The sequence below is a fragment of the Typopeltis vanoorti genome, chromosome 1 (genome assembly GCF_054136105.1).
Source record: "Typopeltis vanoorti isolate ZY-2024b chromosome 1, IOZ_Tvanoo_1.0, whole genome shotgun sequence".
Taxonomy (NCBI): Eukaryota; Metazoa; Arthropoda; class Arachnida; order Uropygi; family Thelyphonidae; genus Typopeltis; species Typopeltis vanoorti.
Window position 1 is genome coordinate 389,384 of NC_143549.1, and position 12,951 is coordinate 402,334.

General features: G+C 38.6%; 1 protein-coding gene across 1 annotated transcript in view; it reads right to left on the reverse strand.

Annotated features, from left to right (window-relative positions):
• Positions 1 to 12,951, reverse strand: part of LOC150109746 (immunomodulatory peroxidase-like) — a 143,851-nt gene that overhangs the window by 66,772 nt on the left and 64,128 nt on the right. The gene's annotated exons all lie outside the window — the stretch shown is intronic.

The following is a 12,951-nucleotide window of genomic DNA, read 5'->3' on the forward strand; positions in this document are numbered from 1 at the left end:
TACTATTTTTGGAAACTGAATTACCATCCAGGACCACTTGGGAAAAGTTACGCAGGAAGTGGTCTGATATCCTCGGCTACTTGCAAAGAAGAGTTGACTATGAAATGGATCTCGGTGAGCGTTATATTTTGAAACATCAAAAATTGATGATACAGGAGCTGATGAAAGTAAAGTTTTTTCTATTAGTTGTGAAGAAGCTGAGAGATTTTCACCAAAAATGTACGACATTGATAATCATTTACTATTTTTGGAAACTGAATTACCATGTATTCGTATCATGGAGAAAATTATCGCTAAATTCGTCATTTAAATTCATCAATGGTAAAATTAGACTTTCAAGATTTTATCCCATTCGATAAAGATTCTTTATTTTGGGACATTTACGAACATTTTACAAAAACCGTTTGTGTATATTTGCTGACAAAAGAATACACAGAATGTTTACAGAGGCATGGTGTCATTTCCAGACTGACACAATATCAAATGTATGGAAGAGTGGTTACCATGGTATCTGATTTAAAAACTCTTTTGCATGACCAGCTATTTTGATGTAATGTAACCAAGAAACAGTGAGTAACAAAAATTTTATTCATTGAACTCTTTGGAAAATGTTAAGAGTCTAAACTAAATATTGTGAAATATTTTTAGGTAATTACATGTTTCGAATTTTTCTCAGTGAATATACTTGTAAATAGTATTTCAACAAAATAAAATATGCATTTGTAAACTTAAATGAACAAAGATGGGTGTGTTTTTGTTGTTGTGTTTTTCCACAGTGAATTTTTTACTCAGTTATTCTGATTAGAACTTGATATTTAAATCCACAACTTTATATCTTAATGCAATTCTGTTTAATTATTTTTAAAAAATCACAACTGTGAAATTAATGCCAGGATGGGAAAAAAAGTGTTGAAAACTAATATCCATGTATTGATTATTTTAGAAATTGTCTAATGCTACCTATTGACATTATTCGAGTTATCTGAAAACAATTCGTTCACATAATCTAAAATTCGAACTGTTAGAATTTGGTTGTTTTACAGAAAGAGATAGAGACCACCTAATTACCCCAAAACATGACTTTAACTCTTAAAGTTTGGTATAGAAAAAATGTTTGTACTCTCCAGATAACACATATACAAATTTTACCTTTCCCCACACAAAGTAAGATAAAAACACACCAACAGTATATTCATCAGCATGTGAAAACATGTCGTTGAGTCATCTGCACAAAAGGTTCATTTTTGAAGGAATGGTCAGGGTAGGGCATGGCGAGTGTAAACAGTTCTATAAGAAAATACCATAGAGTCCAGTGACTTTGGACTTAAGGTAATCGTTCATCCACTGCAGTTGGTGTTTTGTGTTGTGGTGTTTTGTGCTTGGTAATGTAAAAATAACAGGTGAGCCACAAAATTCTTTGAAAGTTTCTTTGTGAAAAGTTCTAATTGTTTAGAATTTTGTAAACGAAAGTTTCCATAAAGTATATGATCAGAGCTAATAATCAGTGAAATAATAATAATAATGAGAAATAACTATTTATTTGTGGTGCCATATGAAGCAATCTAAGAAGAAGAAGAGGAATGAAGGAAAACGATTATGAAAAATCGGCAGTTGGTGAAAAATACGAATTTTCAGTTATCATTGCGAGGCCTGTTCTTGATTTAAATGAAATTGGATGCCCAAAACGTGAAAACATAACATGCACTTTTAAATGCTTTTGGAAACATAACGAAAGATTCTGAAATAATTCTCAGAAGTATATGTATTGGATTCGAAAATATAAATATGCAACCCTTAATTTTACTACAGTAATAAATTCCCAACGAACACCAAATGAAAAATTAACTTTCAGATGAGAGTCATATTGTCAAAAACCATACAATGGCAATTCCACAAGCATGGGAAGAACCTTTGATGTATTTTTCAATTTATTTATTTTCTGTATTGTTAGATTCAGTAAATACAATTTGTAAATAATATTTTATTCAAATAAAATGTGTAAATTTAAATGAACAATTGGGTGTCATTGATGTGTTATACAAATTTAAGAATGAGGATAACATTTTTTTCCTTGTGAAATTTCATGCCACAAAGTAACCACAGACTTTTTTTTTGATTCATTGAATTAAAAGTCTTATTTGTTCATGCAAGCCCTCAAATATTTCAAGAAACTGTCAAATCTTGGAAGCAAAAGGAATAATCGGGTATTAAATTAATAGACAGAATTTAGTGGAGAAGATTTCACCTGAAAAGTTACAATACTGTAAGAATTTGACTATTTTACAGAGCCATTTGTTAATAATATTGCAGTCAAATAAAAGGTAACATAGAAATTAACAAAGTATATATTACAGAGCTAATATTCCTTTGAAATAATAAGAAATAACTATTTATTTGTTGCGCTGGCAAAAGCAAAATTTCTAAAAGAAAACGCAAGAGCGAGTTCAAAAACCTTATTTCTCGCGAATATCTGTTACTTAAAATTACTAATGCTAAAGAAAGAAAAATAAATAAATTTCAGTTATAGAAATAGGTTAAGAGCACAAGGAATCGCAGGTAAAATTAATAGTCAATATTGGTTTTAAAAAATTAAATGTAATCATTAATTTACTACACCAATAAATTCCGACAGTAACGAAGAATGAATAATTTTAGGATATGTTTCATCGCAGACATGTGCTAATCACTTAGTCATATGTAAGTATTTGAGAAATATCCAAAGTTGAGAAAATGCTACCTTTTGAACAATACTGCAATTTACGGATGCGACTCATGTCATATTCATGAAAGACTCTTTGAAGAAAACCGCTCGCTGGGGGATATTGCTCATGACGATAACATAGTATCTACGGTCTGTAATCTAAAGGAAGAAGTACTCAACTATTTCAGGTTACGGTATTTACAGAAATTTCGTTCTTTGTAGTTTTTGTGTTGTGACGTGGATATAAAATTCAACTATTTTGGAATATTCTTTTTTGGAATATTCGTATTTAGAAGAGCCATTCTGGAAAGCTGTAAGCAATTTTAAATTATCATTAGAATTTCTATAATACATACAAAAGGTTTTGTAATCCATTTAACTGTCTGTTTATTTTAATTTATTTATTTTAAAATACCATAGAGACACCAACATATAATTAAATTATTCAGAAAAGCATAGTACCAAGATGTTCCCATTCTGGAAAGAAATGTAAATTAATTTTTTTTAACTTAAACATAACAATTGATAATTGTAATTTCAATAATCACTGCTCATATGTTTTTGGTAAGCATAATTCTAATATTGAATAGTTTTTTTTCACAAGAATAATGATAGGGTACATATTAGAGTATCAACATGGATACATTAGCGACTTTTCATGTCTAATGTGTATGTGTGTGTATGTTTGTGTGTTTAATGACACCAGTATATAATTAAATTATTCAGAAAACCTAATCACATCCGCCATCACGACATATTCTAAGAATTCCCACCCTTTAACAGGAAAGAAATACCCCATAATGTATTGGAAATTTGTACAGCCATCTATAGAAGGAAAAAAAACTGTATGTTTGATTGACATTAGTATATATAATTAAATTATTCAGATAACCCAAACACGGATGCCATCACAACTCTACTCTACTCTAAGAATTCCCACATTTAACAGGAAAGAAATACCCCATAATGTATTGGAACTAAGAATTCCCACCCTTTAACAGGAAAGAAATACCCCAAAATGTAATGGAAAATAAGTACAGCCATCTATAAAAGAAAAAAAAAAACTCTATGTTTGAGTTATATTAGCATATAATTAATTATTCAGAAAATCCTAAACACGACCGCCATCACGACATACTCTAAGAATTCCCAACCTTTAACAGCAAAGAAATACCCCATAATGTATTGGAAATTAGTACACCCATCTATAGACAACCAAACAAAACATGACGACAATGATGGACATGTGTCACCATGGGAAAATTCCAAGATATCTTATCTCAAAACCATCGCCCACAATTCCATAGCCAAACCAAAAACACCATGTGATATCACAGAGAGACACATGTTCCCCAGAAATTTCAAACACATAAGGTCACGATTCCTTATCTCTAATATATCTCCCTTTTCCATTCAAAACAACAACGTCACTTATTTACAACTAACAAATGACGTCACTTATCTACATCTCATAACAACAAACATTCACGTCACGATTCCTTATCTTATCTTGATCTTCATCTGGTTCAAAGAGTCCCACCAATCACAACACGAATCCTTATCTCTACCATCACCCATAAATCCATACGCGAACCAAAATACAAGAACTGAACCCATTGACACATATGCCCACAGGGAAATTCCTAACATTCCAATCTCATGACGTCATCAAATCAACAACCAATCACGTCACGATTTCTTATCCTATCTTGATCTCGATCTGGTCAGAAGTGACCGCTATACTACTGGAATCGAAGCTCGAATTTCGTGTTTCATTCCTATTAATGCTCTAGCGAAAACGCCGAACAATTTGATTGCAGGCACACCCTCTTTCCGCATTGATTTCTGTTGTGGGCAGATAGCGGGTTCGCACCCGAATTTTTATTTTTATTTTTATTTTTATTTCTGTTGTAAGAAAACCTGTTTGGCGGAAAGTATCCCCCTGAAGCAGAAGATGCGCGAGCGTTCGTATAAACAACGAACTGGCTTCTTCGAGTTGTTCCAGCGGAGTAACCGTAAAATGCGTAACGACCGAAGCGTGAGAAATACGATGATCGCAATGTCGACGCATCGCTCAGGACTGAAAAATGTGGAATCTTTGCGGGTTAATACAAACAAACTCTGATTGCGGCTAAAACGAACAATCACACTCCTGGACAGAATTTCTGTGTTTACTGGAACACCGCAGTTCTCTCCTTTTCGTCAAAGAGATTTGTCTTGTACGCTCATCAAGTAAAATGAACACCTTCACAGAGATGACGCTGCTTTCATCTTCACTGCACATACCGTAAATGAGATGCGAAGGGTGGTAAGCACACTTCTGAAACAGTGACAAAGCGGTTTTATGCTCAAACTTCCTTTCGAAGAGGGGCAAAAAATTTAAACCGCGGAAACCTCCCACCACTGACACTACTTTCTCCGCCCAAACATTCTTGCGCATTTGGAACTGTGAAAGCAAATTCACAGTTCATCTGCACAAACTGTGAATGCTACAACCGATTTCGAGTTAAACTTTAAAGTTTAACCCGAAAGTTTAAACTGGAATCCGCACAGCGGAGAAGAATGCAGCAGACAGCAAAAGATTTGTCCTGCGTCGAGTTTTCTTTTGACAACGTTAATCTGTTCCGGCGAATCGGAACTGCTTTCAATACGACCTCCTTGTCAACTGCTCGAAAACCCTTCGCCGGTCTGATATCTCTAATTCCTGTCAAGCTGAATTCCCCAACAGGCTGTTGGATCGAATCCTGCTTTGGCATGGCGGATGTTTTGCGAAAATCCTTTACGCGGAAGATGAATTTAACCGCCTACGAGACGCTTATTGGAAGTGGTTTGTTACGGCATAACAAGCTTAAGTGGTTTGTTACCCCGTAATACACATTTAAGACCGTTTCGTGGTTCGATTCACATAAATTCAGGCGCGACTGAGATCAAAAACATAAACTGCATTAATCGAGTGACAATATTCCGCAGGCGCACGTGGGGCGACCTCTCTCTCGCCTCTGTTCCTCTTCACTTTGCTGCAGCTTACGTTAAGAGGAATCAAACGGAAGCGAAAAAATGGTTGATCGCTTCTGCTTGTTAACTCGCATTCAGATCTGCCGATAATCTGAACAGTTCCAAAACAGTTTCTGCAGTGAGAGACTGTCTGTTGGACTCCGCCGCTTAGAGCCGGTTTCGAAAGCCGTGCGGGCTTTCGAAACGAGATCCGAGGGAGGCTTTTCTGTTCGGGAGGGAACCCTTCCATCTCCGAATGAGATCGGCGAACTCGCAATCAAATGAAAACTCTCTGACGAAGGTTCTTCCCCTCGTAGACGGGGGGGGGGGGGGGGGTCAGATACCAAGGTCTTTCCAACTAAATGCACAGTCGAAACGGAATGAGCTAAGGGGGCTCACAGGGGAAAAGATTATTTTCCAGTTTAGCCAAAAATGATGAGTTCGGTTCGAGTATGGAAAATATCTCTTTAAGATTATTTTCCGCTTCTAGTGACACAGGTTAATGTTTCACGTGATATGAACGATGTAAATACATGCATGTTTTATAAAAGTAGGGAACAGTGGCGCCACTTTGAAGGAATTGAATACTTTAGAATCTTATTGATACAAGTGGTGGTAGGTTTGAGTTTTTCTGTAGACCACAGTTAGGTTGTGTGAGTGTATTTGCAATTCATTTTATAAATATTCAATTCTTCATTCTGAACTTCAAATTGTAGCAAAATATTTTGAGTAGTTTATGTGTAATCTAAGACCAACAACTCCTCAAGGTTACGATATGCACATAGCGAACAGAGATTTATGTATTGCGTCATCATCATTATGGACATTATATAATGTCCACACTATGTTGACAGAAGATTTGACACCTTACGTGTCATGAAAATTTCGAATTATATTACATGCAAATATTCAGGGAGTGTCTGCGTAAGTCTGGTAATAAAGGGTGGGATGTGCTGCATGTTTCGTACTGTACTCGATGTCAAGTTGCCACGTTCAGCTGAATTGACAGATTTGCAACGTGAGATGGTAGTTGGGTCACATCGTTGGCTTTCCGGCAGCTATCATCTTTCCATCTACGAAACACGTAGATGGAAAGATGATAGCGCTACACAGCAGCAAAGCGCCCTGGTAGACCGCTGACCGAGGTCGACGAACTGTCTCGGAATGGAATGTTCGGGCATCCCCCTCACGTCACCAGCTGCAGACCTCGCAGTCAACTTGGAAAATGTTGCAGGCACATCTGTCAGCTAGAACAGTCCGCAGAGAGTGAGTTGCATGCCTTAGATTACCACGGCAGAGATGCTGCTTACAAGCCCCCCCCCTCCCCTGAATGGCATACGACGCTTGGACATTTCACATCGTTCGTGGACTGTAGATGATTGGAAAAGGGTTCTGTGGAGCGACGAATCATCCTTTCAGATGTTTCGCTCTCGTATCTGGAGGTTCCAGGGAACGCTTCTCGCAGGTCGTCCTCATTTCAACTGTCAGGTTTGCTGGAGGCTCGGTAATAGCAGGTGGTGTTTCAGTTGGATGGGGCTTGGTCCATTGGTGCACATCCCAAAAACCATGACGTCCGATTGCTATCTGGACATCCTGATAACACCATACTTCCGACGCTTGTAAGTACTCCGACAGTGGCCCTTGCATTATTATTATGGCATCTCCATGCTCTACTGCACTGCGTGTCCGAGACTGGTTTGCGCAAAACAACGTTGAAAAGTGTTGGACTGGCTGTCTCAGAGTCCAGACCTCAACCCCGTGGCACATCTTTGGGAAGAGGAAGGTCGAATACAGCACACTGCGGCGTCTTTTTGCGTGAGGAATAGAAGTATATGCGTGCGACGACGAAACTGAATGAAATCAGAAAATGGTTGAAAGCATGCCTCGGTTTCCATTCGGGTCAAAGGTGATCCAACTCGGTACTATTAAAATATATTAAAAAAAACAAAAAAACTAGCTGTCCAAATACTTTTGTCAACATGTATAAACTCTGCTTATATATTAGTGAAGAAGCGCAGCATGCTAATATCTACAGAACAAATAATAAAAGGTGTACCCAATATGAATTAGGTTTTGAAACAAAATAAAACAAAGTAGTTAAAGGGCCTTTAAATTTTACATTTTCCGCACGAGCCTGGATCCTTTGAACATGGATATGTTGAAACCATTCCATGAAACCAACAATTTATACAATTATTTTGAACAGGGCTTCCTCATTTCTGTGGGAAAATAAATACTCTTTGATTAGAGTTTTGGATTTGTTTGGGTTAGTTTCATTTCTTATTGTTAAAGGTAGTGTGTTGAATACTTTTGGCGCTAAATAAGTATAATGTTTGTGCGTTGCTTCTTTATTTGCTTTTGGAACTAAATATTTGAGGCCCTTATGACTACTAAGGGCCCTCAAATATATAGTTTGCTAGATATCAAACGAGCATCTTGTTTGATATTTAGGTTTTCGTTGTCGTTTCTTATGAATAGCAGCACCCTATAGGTGCATAAATAACTAAGGGGGTAGCATGTTATGTTTAGTAAATCTTGAACAATAGCAGTGATAAAATACAAAGGAAATAAAAAAATGGAGTAGAAGAATTAAAAATGGATACCAGCCCGCCATCTAAATTGGAGATTAAAAAAAAAGCCTATTAAAGAAATTAAAAATGGAAAAGCGCCAGGAAATGATAGCATCAGAGCAGAGGGTCTAAAATCTGACACGACAACAATCACAGATGTGCTCTACCCACCATTCCAAGATATCTGGGAAAAAGAGACATTCCCTAAGGATTGGAATACAGGAATAATAGCAAAAATACTAAAGAAAGGAGATTTAGGAAACCCTAATAATTGGAGAGGCATAAACCTGCTACGTATCATTAGCAAAATTTTCTGCAAAATTATTCCTTCAAGAAACCTTAATATTTTAGATAAGGGCATAAGAAGAGAGAAGTCTGGGTTTAAGCCAAGTTGATCATGTACGGACCACATTAACACCTTAAAAATGATACTCGAACAGTCGGATGGATTTAACTCTCCTTTATATTTGCTGTTTGTGGATTATGAAAAAGCCTTCGACTCCATTCCCAGAGATTGTGTGTGGAATGCACTTCAAAACATAGGAATTCCACAGAAGATAATAAATCTCTTACAGGAAGGATATAACAAATTCCAATGGCAGCTGAAGGATATCTGACACAACCCTTTCAAACTGTATCCAGAGTGCGACAAGGACTATCTCCCTCATTATTTATACTGGTGCTAGATCAAGTTCTAGAACAGCAAGCATTGAAAAGGAATATCTTGGAAAATATAAAACTTTGGGTGATCTAGACTATGCAGATGATGTACTCACAATTGATGAATTACTCACAGACATGCAGATATCCAAAGCAAACCAACCACATAAGAAGAATCACTGAAAGTCGGCTTGAAAATAAATACAAACAAAACAAAAGAAATGAGAATCAATGTGAACAACAAGGCACCGAGTACAATTGAAAAATCGAAACTGGTTCACATATCTAGGCAGTGTTTTATCTGCAGATGGAGGAGTAACTAGAAATGTTGACATAAGGATTCAAAAGGCAAGAAGTGCATACGCTAAACTTGGTAGAGTATGGAAAATGAAAAATACTCAAACAGATACAGAATTAAAAATATTTAATGCATATACTACGTCAGTTCTTTTGTATGGATGCGAAACGTGGCTGGTTTCAAAGAAATAAAAAGAAACTACAAACATTCATAAACCGATGTCTGCGGAGCATACTTCGAATTTGGTGGCCACAAAGTATTGCTAACGAAGATCTACGGAAAAGAAAAAATCAGCAAAAAGTCAACCTTGAAATCAAAAGCGAAATTTAGATGGATTGAACATACACTTAGATCATCACGAAGAAATCTGTCCCGCAGCCCTGGAATGGAATTCTCAAGGATAGAGAAAGCGTGGCCGTCCTAAAGATACGCGGAGGAGATCGACTTTAATAGTATGTGAGAAGAAGAGTTTTGCGGAACCAACAGCAAGGATAAGGAACCGATGGAAAGCATTTACAGACTCCTGATGGAATCTGGGAAAGAAGAAGAAGCGTGTTTGGTGTATTTATTGCAATTCTGCAGTATTCTTGTACTTGTTAAGATGACTTTATTCGGAGTCGAAACTAGGGGTTTCTGCGACAGATTCGTCCCCAACCTAAAATACGAAATTGTGGTGTGCTTTGATTCTAGACAGAATAATAATATTATTATCATCATGATAATGCACCCTCAGGGGTGTAAAGAATAATTACGAGAGTAACACAGTAGTATAATATTTTTTCAATTTAAGAATCTGTTTAAATAACAAGGTCTGCTTATTCAACGTAACCCCCGCCTTATTTACGGCATCGGTGACGTGCGGTTTCCAACTTTCTGCCCACTGGGACACCACGCCTTAACATCATTTTATGGTCAACTTTGTTATTTTTGGTGGTGGAGAAAGAAATCGGCAGTGGGGACGTGTGTAGCGAGGTGAGGTGTGTTTAAGTTCACCGCGCAGCGCCATATTTGCCTTTTCTAGTTCAGACCGGCTCTGATAAACAGGGCATTAACGTCAAGGTTAATATGATCGATTGAGGTCGTTTATTTGTTTTATTTTTAGTTCATTCTGCCCATTAAATCTGTGATACGTTCATCACCCAGTGAGAAGTCGCCGGCGGGCGTTATCACGCGATTGGCGTCTGCGGTTTCACAAAGAATCTGAGCCGAATTTGTTTGTCGACACATTTGCCCGAAACGCATTTCCAGTTTCGTTTTCTACCTTCACAGAGCTTTTTAAGCGGGGACGGATCGCCGAGACCCACACGAGGAAAAATGCTTTCGCACACTTTGTGACAAATGCACACCAAAAGTTCTCAAATTTGCCATTTCGCCAGACAGAGTTTAATGCTGAAGGTAATCTCCCCCCCTTTGTTGTGGTTACTTACCTCGCATAGTCAACGGTGACCGTTGACGATCTGCAAGTCGAGTGGGCGATGTTTCACACCGTTGCGGAGGTTTTCATTCACACATCAACCGGAAGAACACATTTTTTACACTCGCAATATTTAAAAAAAAAAAAAAAGGGAAAAAAACGTTCACACGACCAGTGGACACTGCGCCACGAAGCGGACTTATTTCGCAATTACCTCCGTCAGCCCATTCCACATTGCAATACGAACAACGAAAAGCGCACGTGAATTTACTGGGAACAATTCGCTGCCTCGTCTTCGCGACTGTTTCGCGAGAAATTGCTTGCGATTGATGTCAGATATCCGACAGTGCCGGAAGAAGTCACCTGTCCAGCTCTTTGCGATACCGATAGACCCTTCTCACCGAGGAGCCAAAGTTCGCTCGTGGGCCAGGATAATTACGGCAATGCCCTACATCGTCAGTGACGTGCAAGTGCACACTCTGACGTTGTACGGCGTCGGCCCCGCTTTCTATTGCATTCGCGTTTCTCTTCCCTAGTCCTCTGTGCCGTCTGTTTAACGGAAGGAGGTGACCCCCACAGACTCGCTTTGAAACTCGCACTGGTGCCCCTTTCGAGAAACTCCTACTGGGACCGAACGGGGAAAATTCCTCGCTTTCGCCAGAGGAACAAGTTGTGACCGGGGAGGGGGAGCCAATCCTCGGTACTCTACGAGGGCAGCATTTTAAGGATTATTTCAAGCTGTCGAAATTGCAAATACGAATCGCGAAAATTTTCTCCTCAGCATCGGTCCGCGTGCTTTGAAAGCAAGCGAAGTGTGGTTGGAACGGAAGTTTGCTTTTTCCTCGCAAAAGAAAACGTGTCTAACAAGCGATGAAATCACGAACAGGTTTGTAGGTGTGAATCCATCACACCCCTTTGGTCAGACGAGTTGTATTAAAAAAAATCAAGAAAGAAAAGACACCGTGTTAATATATTCTTCTTCTAGTCGAGTCAGGTCGAAAGAATGTGACTTTTTTTTTTTTTTTAATCTCGATGGATTTAGTTTTTAAGCATACGTTTTTTAGAGCTTCGAAGTTATCATTTTTTGTATTTTTATCGACGTTTAGAGTGCACGCGTTAAAAATATCTTGCGCCAAATGTCCTTAACGACATTTGGAAATATCATAAGGAAGATTCACGCACTTATTACCAAAGAAAGAACTTAAAACTCAAAATCAACTTGGAAGTGACGTGTTCAATCACGTGATTTGTTTTATCGTTCTCATCGGTGCGTTCGAAGACCATCGGATGTATACAATGACAGCAAGATTTCTGAAAACCGGTAAATGGGATTCTCACTTCTCTGACGACTGCACCGCCGGACCGAGGAAGTTCGCTGTTCTTCGAAGAATTCAGCGCAGGAAGTGTTTTTATTTTAAGGTAGGAGAAGGAGGTTTGAATTGCGAAAACAGTTCAGACCGGGACGATAGGCGAAGACAACAAAAATAGTAAAAGGTGACCTCAATCGTTGCTTTGTGCTCGCATCCGCAAACAGGAAATTACTCCGAGAAGTGTCTTCCACTGGCACCGCCAGTGTGGTCGCTAGTTCCACCCGCTACCTGTCACGAGGAGTGCTTCGTCTTTGTTGATTCACCTACCGCACACTCAAGCAGAAACGGAAAGAAAGAAACAAACTGACACATTTTCGGGGTGGCGAGTGCTTTATTACGTTAACCCTTCTGGAGTCAAAAACTCATCGAGAGAGGAGCGCGTAAGAATTACTCACACGAAAGTCTCGCTGCCTGCAACATATTTTATCGCAGTGAAGCTCGCACTCATTAATGCAGAAAATTCCACTCAGCCTCCACTCTCCGTGTAAAAAAAAGAAATCACCCGCTTATTCACTGCACTGCTCCCTTGCGCAATTTCCATGGCTCGTGGTTCTTTTCATTCTCACATCTGAAACATCTCCACACGGTGAATCTCTCACTTCGTCGATTCAATCACATCGTCTCCCTCTGCCTGTTATTCTCCATCTAGCCTTCCATTCGAGATTCCTGAAATCATTTTTGTCCGCTGCACTCGCTCTCTCCAAACTATCTTTATCCCCTCCAAACCGGGGGGGGGGGGAGATACTTTGGAGTACAATAGTACGGATGTGGTCTGGTGAGGGATTTATACAGCGGAATCGTTCCATCTCTGCCAGTTGCTGCTCCTCTTTAATTTTGCAGCAGTCCTCACTTCGCTACCTTTGCAAAGCCTCTCAAATTTCGATCTGCCATAACCTCAAGATCCCGTGCTTCCTCCACTTCATCTGGTATAAGGCCACGTACAG